This window comes from Antedon mediterranea, chromosome 6 (assembly GCF_964355755.1).
Source record: "Antedon mediterranea chromosome 6, ecAntMedi1.1, whole genome shotgun sequence".
Classification (NCBI taxonomy): Eukaryota; Metazoa; Echinodermata; class Crinoidea; order Comatulida; family Antedonidae; genus Antedon; species Antedon mediterranea.
Window position 1 is genome coordinate 9,460,906 of NC_092675.1, and position 23,999 is coordinate 9,484,904.

The 23,999-nt window shown below is 32.0% G+C and overlaps 2 long non-coding RNA genes across 2 annotated transcripts in view; one reads left to right on the top strand and one right to left on the bottom strand.

Moving 5' to 3' along the window:
* The window catches only part of LOC140051781 (uncharacterized), a 45,180-nt gene extending 44,096 nt beyond the window's left edge, over positions 1–1,084 (bottom strand). The window contains exon 1 of the long non-coding RNA XR_011845550.1: positions 686–1,084. This is a non-coding gene — a long non-coding RNA (uncharacterized lncRNA). The remainder of the gene's footprint in view (positions 1–685) is intronic.
* Positions 1,085–11,464: 10,380 nt separating this feature from the next.
* On the top strand, positions 11,465–14,864 carry LOC140051543 (uncharacterized). Its single transcript, XR_011845534.1, has 3 exons — positions 11,465–11,728; positions 12,225–12,361; positions 13,920–14,864. It is a non-coding gene; the product is annotated as an uncharacterized lncRNA (long non-coding RNA).
* The last annotated feature ends 9,135 nt before the right edge of the window (positions 14,865–23,999 follow it).

Below are 23,999 nucleotides of genomic sequence, written 5' to 3' on the forward strand. Positions count from 1 at the left end.
TTACTAATATAGCAATGGAATGAATATTAAATGAATAAAAAAAGGTACCATGGTGAACACAATATGTATGAAAATGGCAGCGTGACATACCATATCCAAAGTGACATAACTGAAAACATTGGAAAGTTCTGACAGCTAACTGTATAATTATTATAAGACTCTTAATTAAATGATTAAGAACTCAGAAACTTAGTGAAACACTTGTCAAATGAAACATTTCTGCCCATATTCAGATTTGAATAAACTTTTGTGACATCACAAATTCACTTTTATTCAAATAAAATCTACCATTTTAATTTTTTTTATTAAACTTTGTTTAATGAGGGTGAGACACCTCAACTGTGACCTAAAAATGCAGTGTCTATACCCATTCTACTATGTCATTGTATAAATATATTTTATAATGAAATTGCTTTGCATCCTCTACATACTGTATGATTGGAGCAGGCTTAATCAATTTGTTCTATCTAGTTGACTTTTATCAGTTAAGGTGATAAATACACCCGACAAGACAAAATTCTATCTGCAAGTTTAGTTTCATTTTCTACAGTTTTCTCGATAAACAGCCAATAAACAATAAACAGCCAATAAACAATATTGTATCGGAAGTCTGTATTTAAATTTTGTGAAATAGTAAACTACAGAGGGCAGTACAATTCAAAGTGAAATTAAAATAAAGTGTTACCGTGTTGGCATTTGGTAGTGAATGCACAGTATTCATAGTGAAATTAGAAATAAAGTGTTACCATGTTGGCATTTGGTAGTGAATGCACAGTATTCATAGTGAAATTAGAAATAAAGTGTTACCGTGTTGGCATTTGGTAGTGAATGCACAGTATTCATCTCTTGCAGACTTGTTGGCATTTGGTAGTGAATGCACAGTATTCATCTCTTGCAGACTTGTTGGCATTTGGTAGTGAATGCACAGTATTCATCTCTTGCAGACTTGTTGGCATTTGGTAGTGAATGCACAGTATTCATCTCTTGCAGACTTGTTGGCATTTGGTAGTGAATGCACAGTATTCATCTCTTGCAGACTTGTTGGCATTTGGTAGTGAATGCACAGTATTCATATCTTGCAGACTTGTTGGCATTTGGTAGTGAATGCACAGTATTCATCTCTTGCAGACTTGTTGGCATTTGGTAGTGAATGCACAGTATTCATCTCTTGCAGACTTGTTGGCATTTGGTAGTGAATGCACAGTATTCATATCTTGCAGACTTGTTGGCATTTGGTAGTGAATGCACAGTATTCATCTCTTGCAGACTTGTTGGCATTTGGTAGTGAATGCACAGTATTCATCTCTTGCAGACTTGTTGGCATTTGGTAGTGAATGCACAGTATTCATCTCTTGCAGACTTGTTGGCATTTGGTAGTGAATGCACAGTATTCATCTCTTGCAGACTTGTTGGCATTTGGTAGTGAATGCACAGTATTCATATCTTGCAGACTTGTTGGCATTTGGTAGTGAATGCACAGTATTCATCTCTTGCAGACTTGTTGGCATTTGGTAGTGAATGCACAGTATTCATCTCTTGCAGACTTGTTGGCATTTGGTAGTGCATGCACAGTATTCATATCTTGCAGACTTGTTGGCATTTGGTAGTGAATGCACAGTATTCATATCTTGCAGACTTGTTGGCATTTGGTAGTGAATGCACAGTATTCATATCTTGCAGACTTGTTGGCATTTGGTAGTGAATGCACAGTATTCATCTCTTGCAGACTTGTTGGCATTTAGTAGTGAATGCACAGTATTCATCTCTTGCAGACTTACATTAGATGAAAATAATATTTTCTCCTGCTACTACGCTAATCTAGAAAATATAAAACATCATAAATAGTGAGTTATTCCATGCAGAATATGGAGAAAAGAATATGCAACACAATTTTTTGTTTTAAGCTGTCTACAATTTCAAATCAGTTTTCAAGACAAACAAAATGTAATGTGCCCAAATATGGTAGTGATATGACATCATCATGTCCATATATGGGCACATCACATAGTTTGGTAGTGCTTTACAGTACAAGAGCATCATAAATTTATTCTAGAATCTACTATTAAAATGACACCATTATTTTCCTATAATGGAAAAAGCGTGATATAAAATCACTGTTGTCAATAACAGCTAAAATTATACAAATATATTCCAACCATGAGGGAAAGGGTGGGGAGATACTGATTTTCTATTCTGACATATATCACAGACTTGAAAATTGTCTTCTTTTCTTTGCCCCAAATAGAATTGAACAGCCTACCAATTCTGATAGTAATCAATAAATTAACAGATAAAACAAAGAGGAAATTGACCCCAATTAACTGTAGCAAACATGTTTTATTGAATAGATGTTTCCTGTCCAAACTCAAAAGTGCTTTTTTTCAATTTATTTTTTGTGCTTCTGTTCATCTTTAACTTGACAGGACATTACCCTTCTAAAACTATACGTCACACCCACTGTATGAGAAATATGTAGGTAATTTTAGACATATACTGTAGGATACTACTGTATGAGTAAAGCCCCATTTATACTAGGACGATAACGATCAATAATAAATAGATAAATATGCATTTTTCCTGCATAAAACAAAGAATTTTTCACCATAGAACTATAGGAAACCATCTACGGTGAAAATATTTTCACACTTTCAATCAAATGACGTCATGATTAATAAAAGAGCAATAATATTTTGACCATAGAATGATTTTAATGTTAATGATTATGACTTTTGCTGGAAGTAGATCTCTCTCCAGCCAGTTCAGATGAGTTTTTACAAGAAATGCTTACCAATCATTTTTTCCCATGATATAGTCCCTCCTCCTAAAATCAGCCAAATTTTGTTGTGTTCTAGAGGGTGGGATTATAGTTATACCAGGAAAAAAACGTTAATTTCATCAAAGATAGTATGATTTCGATCCAAGTCGGCCCTAAACCGTCTCGGCCAAAGTCAAGTCGGCCCCAAGTCAAGTCGGCCCCAAGTCAAGTCGGCCTCAAGTCAACTCGGCCTCACGTCAACTCGGCCAAAAAATAATCGGTCAACTCGGCCCCGTTAAAGTATGGAATGCAAAAGGTGCAAAGGAAGGGGATTGATAAAATAATATTTCTTCACATTTTATTACCTATGAATAATTCTGACTTTTAATGAATATTAATATTTAGACAATAATACTTTTAGCAAAAAAAAAAAGAAGGATTTCACCAATTTTTCTTTATTTACGTTTAATAAAATTTCAAATTGCACAAATTGTTCTGAAATTGCGCATAACAAACAATTGATTAATAAGCTAGCATTCATACTATTATTAATGATTACAATATGAACATTTGGATAATAAATAGGAACACATTGTAGGCATACACCCAATATGATGATGCACGTACGTGGGCGCGTATGTTCGTTCGTCCGTCAAAATTCAATAAACATGTCCGATATGCGAGGACATATATTAGGTGTAATAAGATTGTTTGGTTGGATTGTTTGGTTGAATCATTGAGGTATTAATTAATGTTAACTCTATGGTAGAATCACGCGTAGATTTCTTCAGTGTATGCATTTGATTAGGCGACAACATCTGAAACCAATTTGTAGCTGCGCCTCCCTGTGCCTTTGGCAGCTATTTCGATATTACAACTGCTACGTGTTTTCGCTGACCGGGGATTCCCCTTTTTTAAAAATGCAAATCATGGACAAAAACGATATGTACAGTACGATCATTTTTCTATGGCCAAATGGTGGAACCATGGAGCTATAATAGCTCCATGATGGTCTTCGATTTACTAAAATGTGGTACCTGTTACTGCACTTGTTTTTGTAAAACGCGGGTACTTCTATTCATATCGGCAATGATATCATTTTTTTATTTTCTTATTTCTTAATTTTTTTTAAAGAGTGGATAGTAATAATCATAATAATATTAAGCAATTTTTGCGTTCCATACTTTATTGTGGCCGAGTTGACCGATTAGTTTTTGGCCGAGTTGACGTGAGGCCGAGTTGACTTGAGGCCGAGTTGACTTGGGGCCGACTTGACGTGGGGCCGACTTGACTTTGGCCGAGACGGTTTGGGGCCGACTTGACCTGCACCCGATAGTATAAATGGAAATCCTATAGTTATAGAATGAATCATACAGTAATACTATCAAACGAATTATAGTGAAAAAAAAAATGTTAAAAATAATGTAAACTTATTATGTTCAAATTAAATTTTTAAAAGGCCAAAAAATACCAAAGCCCCAAAAAGAAACTTGAAAATGAAAGATTAATAATTAATTAAGATGTACAGTAGTTAGAATACGATAAAAGCTTTTTTTTTTAAACAGTTTTTTTTAAGGTAGCAAATGGTCTGAAAGTTAAGGATGTACCGGTCAGAAAGTTATGGACGTACCGGTCTGAAAGTTAAGTACTGGTCTGAAAGTTAAGGATGTACCGGTCAGAAAAAGTTATGGACGTACCGATCTGAAAGTTATGGACGTACCGGTCTGAAAGTTAAGTACTGGTCTGAAAGTTAAGGATGTACCGGTCCGAAAGTTATGGACGTACCGGCCTGACAGTTATGGACGTACCGGTCTGAAAGTTATGGACGTATCGGTCTGAAAGTTATGGACGTACCGGTCTGAAAGTTATGGACGTACAGGTCTGAAAGTTATGGACGTACCGGTCTGAAAGTTATGGACGTACCGGTCTGAAAGTTATGGACGTACCGGTCTGAAAGTTATGGACGTACCGGTCTGAAAGTTATGGACGTACCGGTCTGAAAGTTATGGACGTACCGGTCTGAAAGTTATGGACATACCGGTCTGAAAGTTATGGACGTATCGGTCTGAAAGTTATGGACGTATCGGTCTGAAAGTTATGGACGTACCGGCCTGAAAGTTATGGACGTACCGGTCTGAAAGTTATGGATGTACCGATCTGAAAGTTATGAATGTACCGGCCTGAAAGTTATGGACGTACCGGTCTGAAAGTTATGGACGTACCGGTCTGAAAGTTATGGACGTACCGGTCTGAAAGTTATGGACGTACCGGTCTGAAAGTTATGGACGTACCGGTCTGAAAGTTATGGACGTACCGGTCTGAAAGTTATTGACGTACCGGTCTGAAAGTTATTGACGTACCGGTTTGAAAGTTATGGACGTACCAGTCTGAAAGTTATGGACGTATCGGTCTGAAAGTTATGGACGTATCGGTCTGAAAGTTATGGACGTATCAGTCCGAAAGTTATGGATGTACCGGCCTGAAAGTTATGGATGTACCGGTCTGAAAGTTATGGATGTACCGATCTGAAAGTTATGAATGTACCGGCCTGAAAGTTATGGATGTACCGGTCTGAAAGTTATGGACGTACCGGTCTGAAAGTTATTGACGTACCGGTCTGAAAGTTATGGACGTACCGGTCTGAAAGTTATGGATGTACCGGTCCGAAAGTTATGGACGTACCGGTCCGAAAGTTATGGACGTACCGATCTGAAAGTTATGGACGTACCGGTCTGAAAGTTATGGACGTACCGGTCTGAAAGTTATGGACGTACCGGTCTGAAAGTTATGGACGTACAGGTCTGAAAGTTATTGATGTACTCGTCTGAAAGTTATGGATTTACCGTTCTGAAATTTATGGATGTACCGGTCTGAAAGTTATGGATGTACCGGTCTGAAAGTTATTGACGTACCGGTCTGAAAGTTATGGACGTACCGGTCTGTAAATTATGGGGAAAAAACATGCACACAGTAACCAATGTAAACTTTCAAACATTATTTATTGAACTACAAAGTGTTATTCAAAAGAAGAGTTTTTTTCTTCATATAACACATTATCTCTTTATTTTTACACTAAATGTACAGTTTAGGTTTGAAAATTCAAGTATTCTTAATGGTAAAAGAACCTGTTCCTTAGAGTGTAAGAGGACCTAAAAATACACTGTGTTTCTGTCAATCAAACATTGTTAAAATGTTGCATTCATATTACACAATCAATGTTGGCACATGAATCAGTATAGTATTATATTATTTTTCATTAATGATACTAGAACCTTTGACTGATGTGACTAGTTAAACTGGGATTTAATTTGAGGGATCAGGTGCCGTTTTCGGCCACCTCAACTTGTATGGACTATACCATTATAAAAAGATGGAAAAATAGGGGTGTCCCATTTATTAATTGAGTGTGTTAATGTGTTAAAATACTGCTGCTTTTGTTCTTTTGTTTTTCTTGTTGTTTCAGCAACAAAGGGAAAACAACTACGCCCTGCATGCTGTAGAATTAATTTCAGTTTTCAAGTTAATGCAGTATATTATGGCTCTTTATTTCTATATAATTTTTACAGATTTATAGATACAGAAAGTATATAAAGAAAGTTTTTATCCCAGTTACAAATAAAAAATATAATTTACCTAACGATAACACAGTAGTACATTTAATAAAGATGACAGTAGTACATTTATCACATACTGATTATTAGAGGTAATCAGTAAAACAATAAACATTATAATTTTGTCAGTGAATCTGTACCATTTTGTTCCCAGAAAACACAGCGTTTGACATTGCATGTTTTTAGGTTTGGTCTTTCTAAAATGTTTTAAACACGTTTTTAAACGTTTCTGTGTAGAAATACATGTTTTAATTGAACGACGTTTGCATCAAAACGTTATAATAGCGAATGTAAAACGGAGCTTAGCTTATGTTTAGTTCAAGAAAATAAAAAATATGATTTATCTACCGATAGGATTGGGCCGATTAGAATGCATTTGCCAACATTCGTACATATTTCACAACATTATAGAGTTTAGGTAATTTAACCGATTGTAATGTAGTATTTAGGATGTTTTAATTCCGATTGTATTGTAGTATTTAAGATTTTCTAATTTCGAATCCGATTGTACAAAAATTTAAAGTGTTTAAATCTAGATAGGAATAACATAGGCCTAGTATTTAATATGCTTTAATTTTGATTATACTGTAGTGTTTAGTTTAGTTTTTATATATAATAAGTAAGTATACCTACTTATATAGTTTTTATTTATTTATTTATTCATAGGAATCACCTTTATATCGGTGTCACACATTTATCAGTTAATGGTGCTTCCAATTTACAGACAAAATTACAAATAACATAAGCCACAAAGTTCTAAATACTAATACATAACATCAAAACAAAATGTAAACTAATTAATTAATTTATAGATTTGTATGAAAATACATATTACGTAAATTTTACAACATATATAACTACGAAAATAAAAACAGAACAACAAAAATACAGGATAGGCCTAAGAAATAAAACTTACAGCATCCTCATAGAGATGTATGTAGCTTGTTTACTATATTAATCAATTAGTTGAGAGAGGTAATGCGGATAACATTGTAGATCTAGTAACCCATGCTTTCATTAAATATGTTTTACAATAAAAATCAAAGATTTTTCCTAATGTTTCATTTTCAGTGAATAAATTGTCTAGCATAAAGTGGTGTTTTAACTGAGGTCCACAATTAAAATTATCCCGGTACATACTTAATTATTGTCTAACAGAGTTTAATGAAGGACATTTAAATAACAAAATGGTTTACTGTTTCTTTTTCGTTTGTACTACACATCTTACATAATCCTGTGTCATGATTTGACCAGGATTTTCTACGACCCTCAAGATCTAGAGAGTTTGATCTTGCTTTAAATTTTAAATTGATACTCTTAAAATTAGTTTTATCTAACAAATATTGTTCAAGGTTTGGTTCCTTTATACATAGTATATTCTGTTAACGTTGTGTTTTGCATGGAATTTCGTTTTGCATTGTGCCTTTGAAAACCACTCGTTATGATCAACTTGTTTATTATTTTTCCTAAATGGCTTTATCCAGTTAGTAGATGGTTCTTCATTAAATTTGTCTATAAAATTAGTTTTATATAAAATATCTTAATATAATATAATAATATTGTAATATAGTAATATTGTTACAAAATCTTGGCATTCCCTAACACTAGGCCTACCTAATAATAACATGCCTTTTTAAAATGCTAGTTTTTGATGTTCTGTATTGTTCCTTGTAGTTTGTACTGTAGGTTACATAACAGAACAATTGTATTGTCTTCCCATTAATAGACACCCTTCTCAACATAAAACATAATACACCACACCCCTATCATAATAATGGTATAGTCCATATAAGTCGAGGTGGCCGAAAACGGCACCTGATCCAATTTGAGTTTTAAAAGTGAAATGATTCCTGTTTCAGGAATATTGGAATATCACTGTTGAATCTCTAATTAAAATAGAATATTAATATTAATAAATAATATAGAATGTGGTGCGAAACTGCATAATAGCACCCGAGTAGGCCTAGGGCCTAGCCTAGTGTACTGTGTTCAATTGGGACGACGTTCCAACCTAATATTGCCATTGATTGGAGCAACGGATGGGTAGGCCTAGCTACTATTCTTAGCCAACTTAGGCCTCTACCATCTATACCTCTAGGCCTACCATCTGCTAGGCTACTACTAGTACTAGAGGCCTAGCTGGTAGGCCCACCAACGTAGAGGGCGTAGCTAGTAGGTCTACCTACCTAGGCTAGGCTATACCTAGGCCTAGGCTAGCTAGGCTAGCTACATTTTCCTTCAGTTTCCACGCACAGTAATTTATCTTAAGTCTTAAACATATATATTATTCAATAAGCATTTATATACATTAATTACCGTCGTATAATAGCTTGATTAATTTCTAATTTATTCATTAGGCCTACTAAGGAGGCCTAGGCCTAGTATACGACGTACGTAAATCAATCGTCGTACGTATAGATGATATCCAGAAAAGTTTTGTATAAGTTTTCTAACTATAGAAGGCGCTAAACCCATTATTGAGGGCGGTAATGCTTTTTATCAAATCATCACAAAATATCAAATACAAACCAAGTAATTTATTTTGTGAAGTATCCGCATTTAAACTAACATTAATCCTCGTACCAAATATTGTATATTATACTATATTTTTACATAATACTTTTTTTTAGTGTACAACTATTTCACTATAAATGGTATATTGTTGAAATAAAAATAAATAAATAATAGGCCTAATAGTTTTCGATACGATGCATTCTTTTTTTTTTTCATTACGCATCCAACAACTAGTAATTAGCCAATTACACGATGGATAAACTATTTATAATGATATGTTGTGCTTATAAACTAAGTCTCATTTGAGTGTTGGGGAGTGGAGTTGAAGAGTCGTGAGTACATTGGTTCTAGATCAGGTTTCAACCATTGACATTGGCAGGCAAGCACGTTAACCACAAAGCTACTCCACTGCGAAAAAAAAAACTTACCCAGTGGGCACAGAACATAATTTCAACGTTGAATCAACGTTGAAATATAGTTGATTTGTTGAAATCATGTTGTCAGCGTATTTCAAACGTTGAATCAACGTTGAAATAACATTTTTTCCCTAACTATTTTTTTTACGTTTAGTAATAAACATTGAATCAACGTTGAAATAACATTTTCTTTTTAACTAGTAATTTATGTTGATTAATAAATGTTGATTTAACGTTGAAATAACATTGTTTTTCAAACAAATGTTTTACGTTAATTTATAAGTGTTGATTCAACGTTGAAATAACATTGTATTTTTAACTAGAAATTTACGTTAATTTATCAATGTTGATCCAACGTTAAAATAACATTGTCCTTCTAACTAGTAATTTACGTTAATTTATCAATGTTGATTTAACGTTGAAATAACATTGTCTTTCTAACTAGTAATTTACGTTAATTTGTCAATGTTGATCCAACGTTGAAATAACATTGTATTTTTAACTAGAAATTTACGTTAATTTATCAATGTTGATCCAACGTTGAAATAATCTTGTATTTTTAACTAGAAATTTACGTTAATTTATCAATGTTGATCCAACGTTCAAATAACATTGTCTTTCTAACTAGTAATTTACGTTAATTTATCAATGTTGATTTAACGTTGAAATAACATTGTCTTTCTAACTAGAAATTTACGTTAATTTATCAATGTTGATCCAACGTTGAAATAACATTGTATTTCTAACTAGAAATTTTCGTTTTATTATCAATGTTGATCCAACGTTGAAATAACATTGTCTTTCTAACTAGTAATTTAAGTTAATTTATCAATGTTGATCCAACGTTGAAATAACATTGTCTTTCTAACTAGTAATTTACCTTAATTTATCAATGTTGATCCAACGTTAAAATCACATTGTATTTTTAACTCGAAATTTAAGTTAATTTATCAATGTTGATCCAACGTTGAAATAACATTGTATTTTTAACTAGTAATTTACGTTAATTTATCAATGTTGATCCAACGTTGAAATAACATTGTATTTTTAACTAGTAATTTACGTTAATTTATCAATGTTGATCCAACGTTGAAATAACAATGTATTTTTAACTAGAAATTTACGTTAATTTATTAATGTTGATCCAACGTTGAAATAACATTTTATTTTTAACTAGAAATTTACGTTAATTTATTAATGTTAATCCAACGTTGAAATAACATTGTCTTTTTAACTAGTAATTTAAGTTAATTTATCATTGTTGATCCAACGTTGAAATAACATTGTCTTTCTAACTAGTAATTTACGTTAATTTATCAATGTTGATCCAACGTTAAAATCACATAATATTTTTAACTAGAAATTTACGTTAATTTATCAATGTTGATCCAACGTTGAAATAACATTGTATTTTAAACTAGTAATTTACGTTAATTTATCAATGTTGATCCAACGTTAAAATCACATAGTATTTTTAACTAGAAATTTACGTTAATTTATCAATGTTGATCCAACGTTGAAATAACATTGTATTTTTAACTAGTAATTTACGTTAATTTATCAATGTTGATCCAACGTTGAAATAACATTGTATTTCTAACTAGTAATTTACGTTAATTTATCAATGTTGATCCAACGTTGAAATAACATTGTATTTTTAACTAGAAATTTACGTTAATTTATTAATGTTGATCCAACGTTGAAATAACATTGTCTTTCTAACTAGTAATTTACGTTAATTTATCAATGTTGATACAACGTTGAAATAACATTGTCTTTATATCTAGAAATTTACGTTAATTTATCAATGTTGATCCAACGTTGAAATAACATTGTATTTCTAACTAATAATTTTTTTCAAACAATTATTATTTTTGTTTTTCAATGTTATTCCAACGTTATTTTAACGTTGAAATCCAGTTGCCATTTTCAAATGACATGTTTTCAACGTTGAAAAACTCTTGAAATTATGTTGTTTTTTCAAACAATTATTATTTTTGTTTTTCAATGTTAATTAAACGTTAAATTAAAGATAAATTCTATTTAATACTTAAATTTTTTAATACTAAGTGCGTTGCCATTGATGTTTCAACGTTAAATTAACATTAGATTTCAGTTGGCGGTTTATTTTATCATCCTTTATTGTAAAACAAATGATTATTGGTTATTTAGGAATTTTAGATTGGCAAATATTATTGTCTCTGTATAATACAAAAATGTTCTAGAAGTTGTGTTGAAAATTGAATGATCCTTTCATGCAAGATCAAATTTCATAAGATACGAGCTTGTCATTGGTTTAGTTTCGTTTTGATAAAATTTTGAAACTGGTGTCAGTAATTTCAGTTACTTCGACGTAGGCTAGGCCTACAGTAGTAGTGGTGTGTAGAAAAAAAAGGCTCATCATTGAAATTGTCAAATAAGTATGTTTTGAGGTAGGAAAACAATCTTTTTTATTTGTAATCTACTAATTTATAAGCTTTGAGCTTGACTATTTTACCCTTATCAATAGCTAGCCTCTAGTCTAGTAGGCCACACATGCATAGCTAGGCTATAGCCTGGTAGGCTAGGCCTAGAGGCTAGGCCGGCTGCCAAACTGATGAACTGAATTCACTCACTACTAGGCCTAGTGGAAGCATTTAGTGTTATGCATGTCAAGGGCAAACATTTGCCTTGCCAAGGATAACTACAGTACTGTACTTATTATGGTTATAAAATGGTATGTATTAGGCCTTTTAGTTCAATACTTTCTTTATTTATCTAAAAGTATACATAAATATAACATTATAATTATATAATTAGTTGGCCTAGCTAGCTTTCTGCTAGACTGTCTACAGTAGCTGCTAATGCTATTATTAGTGTTAATATACAAACACATGCTGCTAGCCTAGGACGGCTATTTGTTAAACTTACTCGCTTTCTTTATTTCAGATTGTAGGCCTAGCTAAGGCCCTGGCCTATGCCTAGCTAGAGTACAAAATAATGAAGTACATGTAGGCCTATAATCTTTTCTATGTGAATCAAACGAGAAAAATCTAATGGATGATCAATATTTTTATATACAAAAGGTTGGTATTTAATTTATAGTTCTTAACTTTAATATTGAATTGAATAAATATTACGCCGTGGTTAGGATTCCGGCACCGCAACTCAACTTCCCATCGTTAGGGAATCCGACACGCTATTGCGCATGCCCAGAGCGAAGTAATTATAGCTTGCACTAGTGCCACAGACCGCGCACCACATTACCCGAGAGTCGGAGTGTTAACTAGGGATGTACTGTGTAGCCAAAGATATCTTTGCTGTGGCCTAGTTAGTCGGCGCGCGGGGGAGAGAGCGATGGATGAAACTTGGCCTAGGCCATACATGAATTAATAATTACGCCACGCGTTAAAATAATTATTATGATATTGATAAGTATCAGCTTGCGTATTTCAAGAAATGTACGAAAATGAATAGCGTAGCGTTGCGACACCGACTTCTCCCGAACAGTTCTGTTTTTTTTTTTTCACATCCGCACGGCGGCTGCTGTCAACAAATCAACTTGTATACGATTGCATGATGTTATGTACAGTATAAATGCGTTATATGAAATCTTTTATTTTGTACTTGAAAAATCATAAAAAATAAAACTTGTCATGCAATTATTATAATTCATAAATATATAAAGTTTATATATGAATGAAGCAAATTTAATTACGAAATAAATAGGCCCAATGGTCACATCTAGCTGGTAGGCCTACTAGTATTAGTAGGCATGTAGGCCGGCTAGTTCGCCGTGGCGCAGCTATTAAAATGATCCATCGCTGTAAAGCTTGGTTCCCACTAGAACGTAACGCAAGGACGTAAATGCAACGCAAGCGTTTTAACCAATGACAAGCGAAGTTATAGACAGTTAGCAATCACAAGCGAATAAGCCATCGCTTGTGATTGGTCAATTTACTTGCGTTGCGTTACGTCCTTGTGTTGCGTCGCTAGTGGGAACCACGCTTTGGTCTGTTGTAGACAAAAATCGCCGATTACCTTGCTCTGGGAATGCGCAATAGCGTGTCGGATTCCCTAACGCTTGGCAGTTGAGTTTCGGTGCCGGAATCCTATAACCACGGCGTAAATATTAATACAGTGTTGCAATATTATTTACATAAATTGAATTGATTGCATATGTTACGTGTAAGTGTGAAATGATGTTCTGAATTGAATTTTTGTTTATGTACAGTATGATTTTTGAACAATGTGTTAAAGATATAATTGAACTGAACAATTTTTTTTTAAATGTTTTGTTGAATATGCCGTCACTATAGAGTTGTTCACTTTGACCAAAAATTAGATTTTTAAAAATGCATTTGTACCTTAAAAGGGGGACAATTTAAACAAACAATTGGTTTTTGGTTAAATGTACTGTTTATTTTGTATTTTTGTTAAGTGAAATCTTTATTGTTTTTGTTTATTTTCTACGGCAAGTGAATATCTAAATTGTTAAAATTGCAAAATGGCAAGGTATTCAAAGTATGATTGTATTAATCTTCATTGTTCATATTTTTTGGGGACAATAAATCTTTCAACAATTAATTTTTTACTGTATTATTTTTGTTTAAAACTACAGTAACTTGATTGAATTTGTTTCAGGTTTGGAAAAATAATATTGCCACACTTTTGGAAAGCATAGGACAATGTCAACACAGGAATCGAGGCAACTGTTTATTGACTAATCGGAACAATGCAATTACAGTATTGTGTTATTGCCATCATTTGGACTTCTGCAACATTAGCACAAGGCACCTGTGACGTGTGTTGTATTTATTGTGTTTTACTGTAATCAGCCAATATTTATAGTTATTCAATCATGTTAGTTGGCAAACATATTACAAACTGGTTATTGTATATTTTTTATACTTAACATTGGTACCTGAGAACTGTCAGTGAGGATGTACATTATTTGATTGTTGCTTGGATTTTGCCTGATGATTTGATAACACCTGATTAAATGTTATTTTATGTTTTTATAGAAATTAAAGATTAGTAAGATATACAGTATTTATAAAATGTCTCTATTGATGGATTCTGCGACGTAACAGTACCTTTACTACTAACTACTTTAAAACCGTTGATTCAAATTGGATATAGTAATTCAACAAATCAAATTTCAACGTTAAATCTATGTTTAAATTTACGTTGATGCAAATTTTCATTTCAACTTAATTATTACGTTGTTTCAACGTTAATAATTTCAACATTGAATCAACATTGATAATTTCAACGTAGACATTTTTACGTTGTTTCAACGTTGATAATCTATGTTGAATCAACGTTGACATTTTTGTTGAGGCAAACTTTCATTTTCAACCATTTTTTCAACGTTATTTCAACGTTACTTATTTTAACGTTGTTTCAACGTTGATAATTTCTATGTTGATTCAACGTTGACATTTACGTTGAGGCAAACTTTCATTTTCAACGTTATTTCAACGTTACCTATTTTAACGTTGTTTCAACGTTGATAATTTCTATGTTGATTCAACGTTGACATTTACGTTGAGGCAAACTTTCATTTTCAACCATTTTTTCAACGTTATTTCAACGTTACCTATTTTAACGTTGTTTCAACGTTGATAATTTCTATGTTGATTCAACGTTGACATTTAAGTTGAGGCAAACTTTCATTTTCAACCATTTTTTCAACGTTATTTCAACGTTACTTATTTTAACGTTGTTTCAACGTTGATAATTTCTATGTTGATTCAACGTTGACATTTACGTTGAGGCAAACTTTCATTTTCAACCATTTTTTCAACGTTATTTCAACGTTACTTATTTTAACGTTGTTTCAACGTTGATAATTTCTATGTTGATTCAACGTTGACATTTACGTTGAGGCAAACTTTCATTTTCAACCACTTTTTCAACGTTATTTCAACGTTTGCAGATAACGTTGAATTAACGTTAATTCAACCAATTTTTGCCCACTGGGTAGGGCCTAATTGCCTCTTATTTAAATTTCAGAATTTGTTGCTTATGATTTTTAACCATTTTTGAAAAATTCAACAAACAATAATTCGTATACTCTCCAAGAGACTAACATGTTCTCTATTGTAAAATAATGGTATACCCACATACAATGCTGCTTTATGAAATGACCTAAAACCCCTTTTCATACACTGAAACCCAAAAGTTGTAATAGATACATATAATAAAAATGAATAATCGATTTTATAAGCATTTTTATTGCATTATTTATCACCTGGGCTTCCTATTCAGACAATTTGCACATTAACCCCAAAACAGTCTCCGGAGTACTGGGCTACTCGACGCTTGTGTTGACAAATAGTAAATCGAAACAGCGCTTCCTTGGTTCTGCATTCATCTAATATAACGAACATGAAAACTAAACGTCATGGTTATACATAAAGGTGTTATTATTTGCTCTCCGCGTGCATTTATATTATTGGAACGTGGGTAATTAAACGTACGCATAAATTCAAATATATAGGTGCTTATATTTCACGATTTATATACTAATGTTCAATGGAAGTATTGTTTATACCAATGGAGGGACAAACCTTTTCCATAATCATTAATTGCCTAGACAAAATATAGCCTATTAAAAAAGTAGGTAGCGGATAATAACAAAGATTAGGCCTAACTTTAAAGTGTAGGCTAATATTATTTAATGTTATTTTTTTTATGTACGTCCATAGACACACACAAACAATATGCTCTGTAAATAAAGTCTTAACAGATCTTTAAGTAAATTTGTATGAGAAAAAGGCATATGAAATGTTGATTAGTGCCCAATCATTATGATCTTAACATTAATTGTATCCATGTTTACAACCACAAGCTACAACTCTACCACTTCATCATCAGCAACACATACTACGCGTACAGTTGTTGACCAATCAAAGTCGCTTGTGATAATTGCGCGCGATGCGCTTATACGTTACGTCAACCTAGTGTGTGAGCCAAGAAGCTTTAGGCCTATAGGCCTACAGTACATTTTTACGTATTATAGTTATTATATACATTAGCTATTACCTTCAAGTTCTTATAACATACTGTAAATCAGGTTTTCTAAAGTAATCTTTAAAACATCTTTAGCATAAAAAGGAAGCAATACGTGCGATTATTTGAACACTCGTGACGGTATCTTCATTTGTCATCATTCAACACAATCCATTGTCAAATTCGACCAAGGGAATAATAATTGTTTCCGAATTCCCCCAATAAGTTCTTTCGCAGCACAAAACATGAATAGAAAGGAGATTTTAAATCATTATTATTCAAATAAATTCATGCAGACGGCTGCTTGGTAGATTTTGGATAGATTTAAAATTAATTATTATTGATGTAACATAGAGTATAAAGAAGATAATTGATTTTAATTAGTATTATAAATTTCAACCGAATTTATATTATTACAACTCGGAAATAAATAATCATAATTCGACCTCGGATTTTGTGTGCTTATTTCTGTGTGACCATCTCTATGTTGGAGACAACAACTCGAATATCGTTTAATGCCATCACCCGTTACATTAATACTGTACCAAAGGCCGAATATCGGTTATCTGTATATAAATTATAATTAATAGGCCTACAGAGTGTTGATGATTCAAGTAATAATTTTGTCGTAGACTTTTTCCGTAAAATAATAGCCTACATTAAACACTTTCAAAATACACTAGAACTTAATATTACGTTAACCAGCATCATATTAAATAACATAATAACATACAATGAATTATACTTTTTTTTTAAATTATAATATATAATATAATACAATAGTTTTAGAAGAGGCCTTCAATTTTCTACTCTTGAACTAAATCATATTGCTGCGTTTCTTTAGCGTGCGTCGTAATCATTCATTTCCGTATTTTGCTTCATCTGTTGCCATTAAACCATCAATCATTCTTTTTTACATTCATAACTCATAACTTACCCTTTTTTACCTTTCATTAATCTCAAAATAATGCTCAAGTCATAACCATAGTCGAATTAAATGTTCAATTTAAAAATAGACACACGATTTTGAAATTACACTTTGATGAGTAAACTATATGGAATTATTACCAGGGGAAATTGCTGTGGCCATTTCTCACCGGGATTTGCAAACGGTACCATTTCATATCTAAAACAAGCACATTTTAACACGTTGATTCAAAACTAGAAAAAATAGGAGGAACTAATATAAGCCTACTAAGGTCACGAAGAAAATTGCAGAACCACAGGCCGTTATAACTCTTGTATTTTACTATTTAAAAAAAAAAACACTGTAGGCCTATTTATTTATTTATTATTTTTTCGTTTAGGCCTATTTTGTTTGTAAATAAGTATCTTTCTATTTCTTGATCTTATCCCCTCATTATCTTTTTTACTGTTATACATACCAACCTCCTGGTTTCCCAAAGCCTAATTCATAATTTTTCTTGAATCATTGTAGGCCTACATTCTATTATTTTATTTGTGATTTGATGAGTAAATTTATTTGTATTTTATTTTTACATTATAGGCATTACTTCACACTGCTCATTAAAAATACATTATATCGCCCTCTATTCATACCGAGTTTGCAAGCGTCGACACCTGCGCAGCGTGCCAGAATCCATTCAAACTACTGCGCCAAAAAGTCCAACATAAAATGGGTGATGTGACCAGGGAGGTGAAAAAATAATAAATAATAATATTTGTTCACCTCCCTGATGTGACAATGTGTTTTTACGGTTTTTTTTGGTCAAATTGCATCCTTTATTCCTAGTATGTATCAGTTATGATGGCACCTGTTTTCTAGTTTAGGCTACTGCATGCAGTAAACATTTTCATTTTCTAAAAAAAATCCCAGCATGTTTTCTCAAAATTGTTATTTTTTATAATTTCAAGCGGAAAATCACACTTAAATCATGTTATACCTCCATGTTTGAATTGTCACATAACCCATTCTACCTTTGGTACACTTTGAATGTAGGCCTATTGTGGCCCTGCACTGTGGCGGTATATTCTCCCTTTGGTACACTTTGAATGTATTGTGGCCCTGCACTGTGGCGGTATATTCTCCCTTTGGTACACTTTGAATGTATTGTGGCCCTGCACTGTGGCGGTATATTCTCCCTTTGGTACACTTTGAATGTATTGTGGCCCTGCACTGTGGCGGTATATTCTCCCTTTGGTACACTTTGAATGTATTGTGGCCCTGCACTGTGGCGGTATATTCTCCCTTTGGTACACTTTGAATGTATTGTGGCCCTGCACTGTGGCGGTATATTCTACCTTTGGTACACTTTGAATGTATTGTGGCCCTGCACTGTGGCGGTATATTCTCCCTTTGGTACACTTTGAATGTATTGTGGCCCTGCACTGTGGCGGTATATTCTACCTTTGGTACACTTTGAATGGATTGTGGCCCTGCACTGTGGCGGTATAAATCCGTCCATGATCTTACCATACACGGGAAGTAATTGTGAAGTGACGACTCTTTTCTCTTCCATCATAACAGATTAGTTCTAGTCTGCCATCATTTATTCAGACAAATCGAGAAAAGAAAATAAATTGTTTCTGAAATGATATGCAATGAGTTAAGTGAAAAAAACCAACAATGACGTGCTGAATTTTGATATCCGATAATGCTCATATTTTCAATTTAATTTGAGCATGATACCGTTGCCAGTCATCTCATTGAATTAAATAACCTGACACAGTAGTTAAAAGAATACGAAATAAGTAGATGTGTTTGTCAAACGTGATTATAGAAACAAAATGCGCGCATTTTATTAACTTTGATGTTTTCAGGCACAGTAAACATTTCACTATACGCTTAAGTAATACCTAATAATATACACTAATGGAGAAATAGAAGTTGCCAATCCTGGTGATAGACCTAGTACATTACACGCCAGCTGATGGAGGATGCAGCGCGTAAAACATTAATTTAGTGTATCTTATTGAATTGTAATAAATTGTTGTAATTAACCGTATACGATAGACTTAATTTAGTTTTTGATGTTTAATGGCATGACATAAAGTAAATAGAAAAACACCACATGACCAAAGCTGATATTATAATTATTCTCAATGTAATATATGTTAGGCCTGGCCTACGCTTTTAAATTATGTGAAAGAGTAAATGGGTTTTAGGATAGGCCTACAGTCTGATTTAAAAACTAAGTTAAATTTATACCTTATATAAGATTAGCAATAACATAAGCAGTATTTGGTGCCAATTTCCTTTTATATGAACTATTTTTTTTTTATTTTAATGAAATTTAATGAATGTAAATTTCTAAATTATTATATATTAATTTTAACTTTTAAAATCTGTTGTATCATTATGTTTAAATGTTGTAAAGCTACCCTAAATAAATATATAGTATTATAACATATTAATAGTATTTCTGGTATTTAGGCCTTTTTGTGGCTTGGAGTTTGCTTTTAGTTTAATGAAACTTTAAATCTATCAAATTATATCATATTTTGAAACTGTAATTATAAGATGTGATTAGTTAATAGTTAAAAGGTGTTAAATATATATAAGTTTTTAATTTCCTTTATACAAAGCGTTATCCTATAGATCGCTTTTATGTATTAATTTCTTGTTGGAAATTTCTCTAATTACAAGTCTCCCGTCTTGATCAAGTTTTGGCGCCAACGATTTCTCGCGAATCGTCTGATTTAGTCTTCTTGAAACGACATCTATATCTTGATAAATGATGTTCAGAGTGTTTCTTAGGAAACAGCAGGGTTTCATGAAATTTCATAGCCATAATTTCAATAAAAGAAATAAATTATGTTCAAGGGATATCGTAAATAATAATGGCGATCCTACTACACTGGTGTATTATGGGAAATCTAACAGAACATCGGCGACATTCAGACGAACGAAGTAATGATCCGAACCGGGAAGAATTAAAAGCGAATGAGCAAAAGACGAGAATTATATCGAAGTAAAGAGAACGCCAATAATGACAATGATGAGAGACAGACAGTAAATGACTCTAATTATATTAATATCAATAATCCATCAATGTAGAAGAGCACTGTGTCGGTATCGTCTTTAAACATGTATCAGCCAGATGAACCTTAATACTAATCTAGTGTACTTATTTCTTGTAAGTGGGCCTTATATATTTTATAATCAAGTGGATTATAAATGACTAATTTTTGGAAAGTAATATTAATTATAAAATATGGACGTTTAAAATAATAAATTTCGTCTCTCAAGTGTGTTTTAAGTTGTTTACAACTGCGTACATCAATTTGGTTTGATCATTAATCATTGCAGGTAAAGGTTTTACAGTGAAACGTTTTTGTTTATTGTTTTCATTGTAGTAAATGAAAGTTCATATTCATATGATAATATATAATATAGTGTATTGTCATAAGCATGCATATCATCATCATCATCATCATCATCTTTATCATAATCATCATCAATAGCATTATCATCATCATCATCATCTACAGCAATATCATCATCATCATCATCATCGTAATCACTATCATCATCATCATTATCATAATCGCCATTATCATGATCATCATCTTTATAATAATCTACAGCATTATCATCATCGCCATCATCATTATCATCATCAACATCATTATCATCATCGCCATTATCATCATCATCATCTACAACATTATCATCATCAACAAAATTATCATCAACAACATCATCATCATCATCATCTACAGCATTATCATCATCAACAACATCATCATCTACAGCAACATCATTATCATCATCATCTACAGCATTATCATCATCGCCATCCTCATCATCGTTATCACCATCATCAACATCATTATCATTATCATCATCATCATCATCTACAGCATTATCATCATCGCCAACACCATCATCAACAACATTATCACCATCGTCATCATCACCACCATCATCATCATCATCATCGATATCATCATCATCATCCACAACAGCATTATCATCACCACATCCTCATAGTCACCACCAGTAATAATCGTTATCATCAACATCTTTACCACCACCATCATCATCATCACCAGTCATTCACATAGTAACCACCAATAATAATAATTGTCATCATTATCATCGTCACCACCAGTCATCCTTGTAGTCACCACCAATAATATCACCAGTATTTAATCAACCCCCGTATCATAATTGTCATGAGTCAGTATCCTCGCACTATAGTTTTTACCACCATACACCCCATCGTTCACCGTTCATTCACCTTATGAATTCACTGTTCACTTGAATAATGCCTTTAATGAATATTAAATATGTGCAAATAATTTCAATACAATATAAAACGAATTAGTTCCAATAAAGTATTTGTATAAATTCAATTCGTTTATTTGATTATGCTCTCTATTTTGCACATTTTCCTAACAATATTATTAAATACAACAAACTGAATCGATTTATTTTCTAATCTTTGAATACGGTATCGTTTATTAATTCCAGCATTGTCCCTGGTAATTTTAGATTATTAATTTTATAATATGTTTTATTTATAAATACTATGGCCTTATTCTCAACCGATATGCCTATTTGGAGAATTGATATCGGTAAATTTTATATTTTTATAAAACTCGAAAATAAGTAATAATTTTAAATATTTTGTAGTACTAGTAATGTCTGAGGTAAAATTCCCGATTTATTCAATACATGCAATTAAATACAGAATGTTTTATTGGAGTATCAGATCATTTTAAAGAAATAATAATAAGAGTCCACAATGATAGTACTGTAGAGAATTAAGTATACTCGTATAAGACAGGTGTATCATTATGATAAGTGGAATGCGTAAACGGCAATATGAGAAGATCTGAAAGTGAAAGAGATCGCTCAAATTAGACTCCGTGGTTTTCTGTGTGATGATGATACTGATGCGCCGCGCCTTTATATGAATTCTTACAATTAGCGTAAAAGAATTTGAATAAAAAAAGTTGGTTACATAAAATAAAACATATTCGTTCTAAGACAAAAACGTACAAAATATTAAAACCATAGGCCTAAAGTAAACATAGTTTATACTTATATAAAAATAATTAACATATAATTACCGGTATTTAACTGGACGGTGTCTTCTGCTATCATAACTTTTAAATAATTCATTTTAATTGATTTTTCTCCCGCAGTAACGATTTCAATAAGCCTACATAACGATTTGGTTTAAAAAATCAAATTAAGTCCTAGTCTGCATAATTAACAATGGTAAACATTATCTTATTTGTCCAAAGATTTATATATATATATATATATATATATATCTGCTGATTTGACAATAATTTAAATGAGTTAATCAAACAGTTTTATTAAATATGGTAAAATTATAATTAATTTAAAAAAAAAACATTTTTCTTCTTTCTTGACATTAAATATATTTAAACTGTTTAGTTATTTTAGTCTATGATGTAAGTAATCTCACTCTTTTGTGGTTTTATAGAATTCTACTATGATAATGCAATATCACACAAGGCCTACAGAAACAAATACGGCGAGTATGAAGTAAAAAAGGAGTTATGCTCGTCTTGTGTGTCGTCTTTAAGGCGGCGAGAGCGAGGAAGAGCGTGCAAGGAACGCGCTATGTACGAAAACTTTCATTAAAAACGAATTCAGAACAAACAATAAAAATAATGATCATTAAAATGATAACAATGCCTAACTCCGTTTCCGTAGGGTTAAATACCGGTGTAATTTTGTCAACAATGCGATTAATAAAATGCAAATTATGTAAAATGTAGGCCGTAGGCACGTTGAAAAGTTAATTGAGTAATACAAACTTCGCCTGGGGTAAGTTAAACAAAAGAAAATGTATGTCATAGAAAAATGAATTCATTTCAATTGTTTGTTTTGTTTGTTTAACGTGTAACTCTGATAGATTAATATAATATTTAATAACCATTCAGCAATATTGGACATGATATGAAGTAGGTTTAATGTTTAATAAACTAAATAATAATCTAATAATGGTGAAAAGTAATTTTTAACAACGAACTATTTAATCACCTTCATTGTTGAACAAAAGAATAAGTTTTTAAATTTAATATCTCGTTGTTGATTTTCTATTATGTTATTTTAAAATTATTTTTTATATTTATATTTAATTATTATTCAATAACATAATACATGTAATCCAATATGTTATTCGTTATCAAACTCAATAAAAGCATTTAAAAGCAAGCGTTGTTATTTGAAATGAAGACTATAGGCCTATACGCAAAAGAAAAACAATCTATAAACATCTTAATCCTCACTAAAAATTGCAGAAACCTTTTTTATATACCCTAATATACTATATACTATATTTAATAAATATATCTAGACTTTAAAATTACAAAAACTAATTCATTCATATTATTGATTCTAGTACTATTATCATAAACATATTTAAACATATCATTTCCGTTCACTTAAAGGGGGATTCTGGGTTTAAAATTGCTTTTAAATATCGTTTATTTATTAAATAAAACATATTATAACAATATAGACATTTCAGAATGAAGAAGTAATAACGAGAAATTAAAAAAATTAAATTTCATATACATTTTAGGGTAAATTCATGGAAAGTCTGTTTTTTAGCAGCTTAGGGAAGCTCATTAATATTCATGAGATATTCACAAAATCACGTCACCAGTGGATTCCAAACTCGCGACGTCATGTAGGTTGTGTTTGTCCAGGGAGTTGGTTTGTCAACTAATTTACATCTCTCTCCCCTGTCAAACGACGAC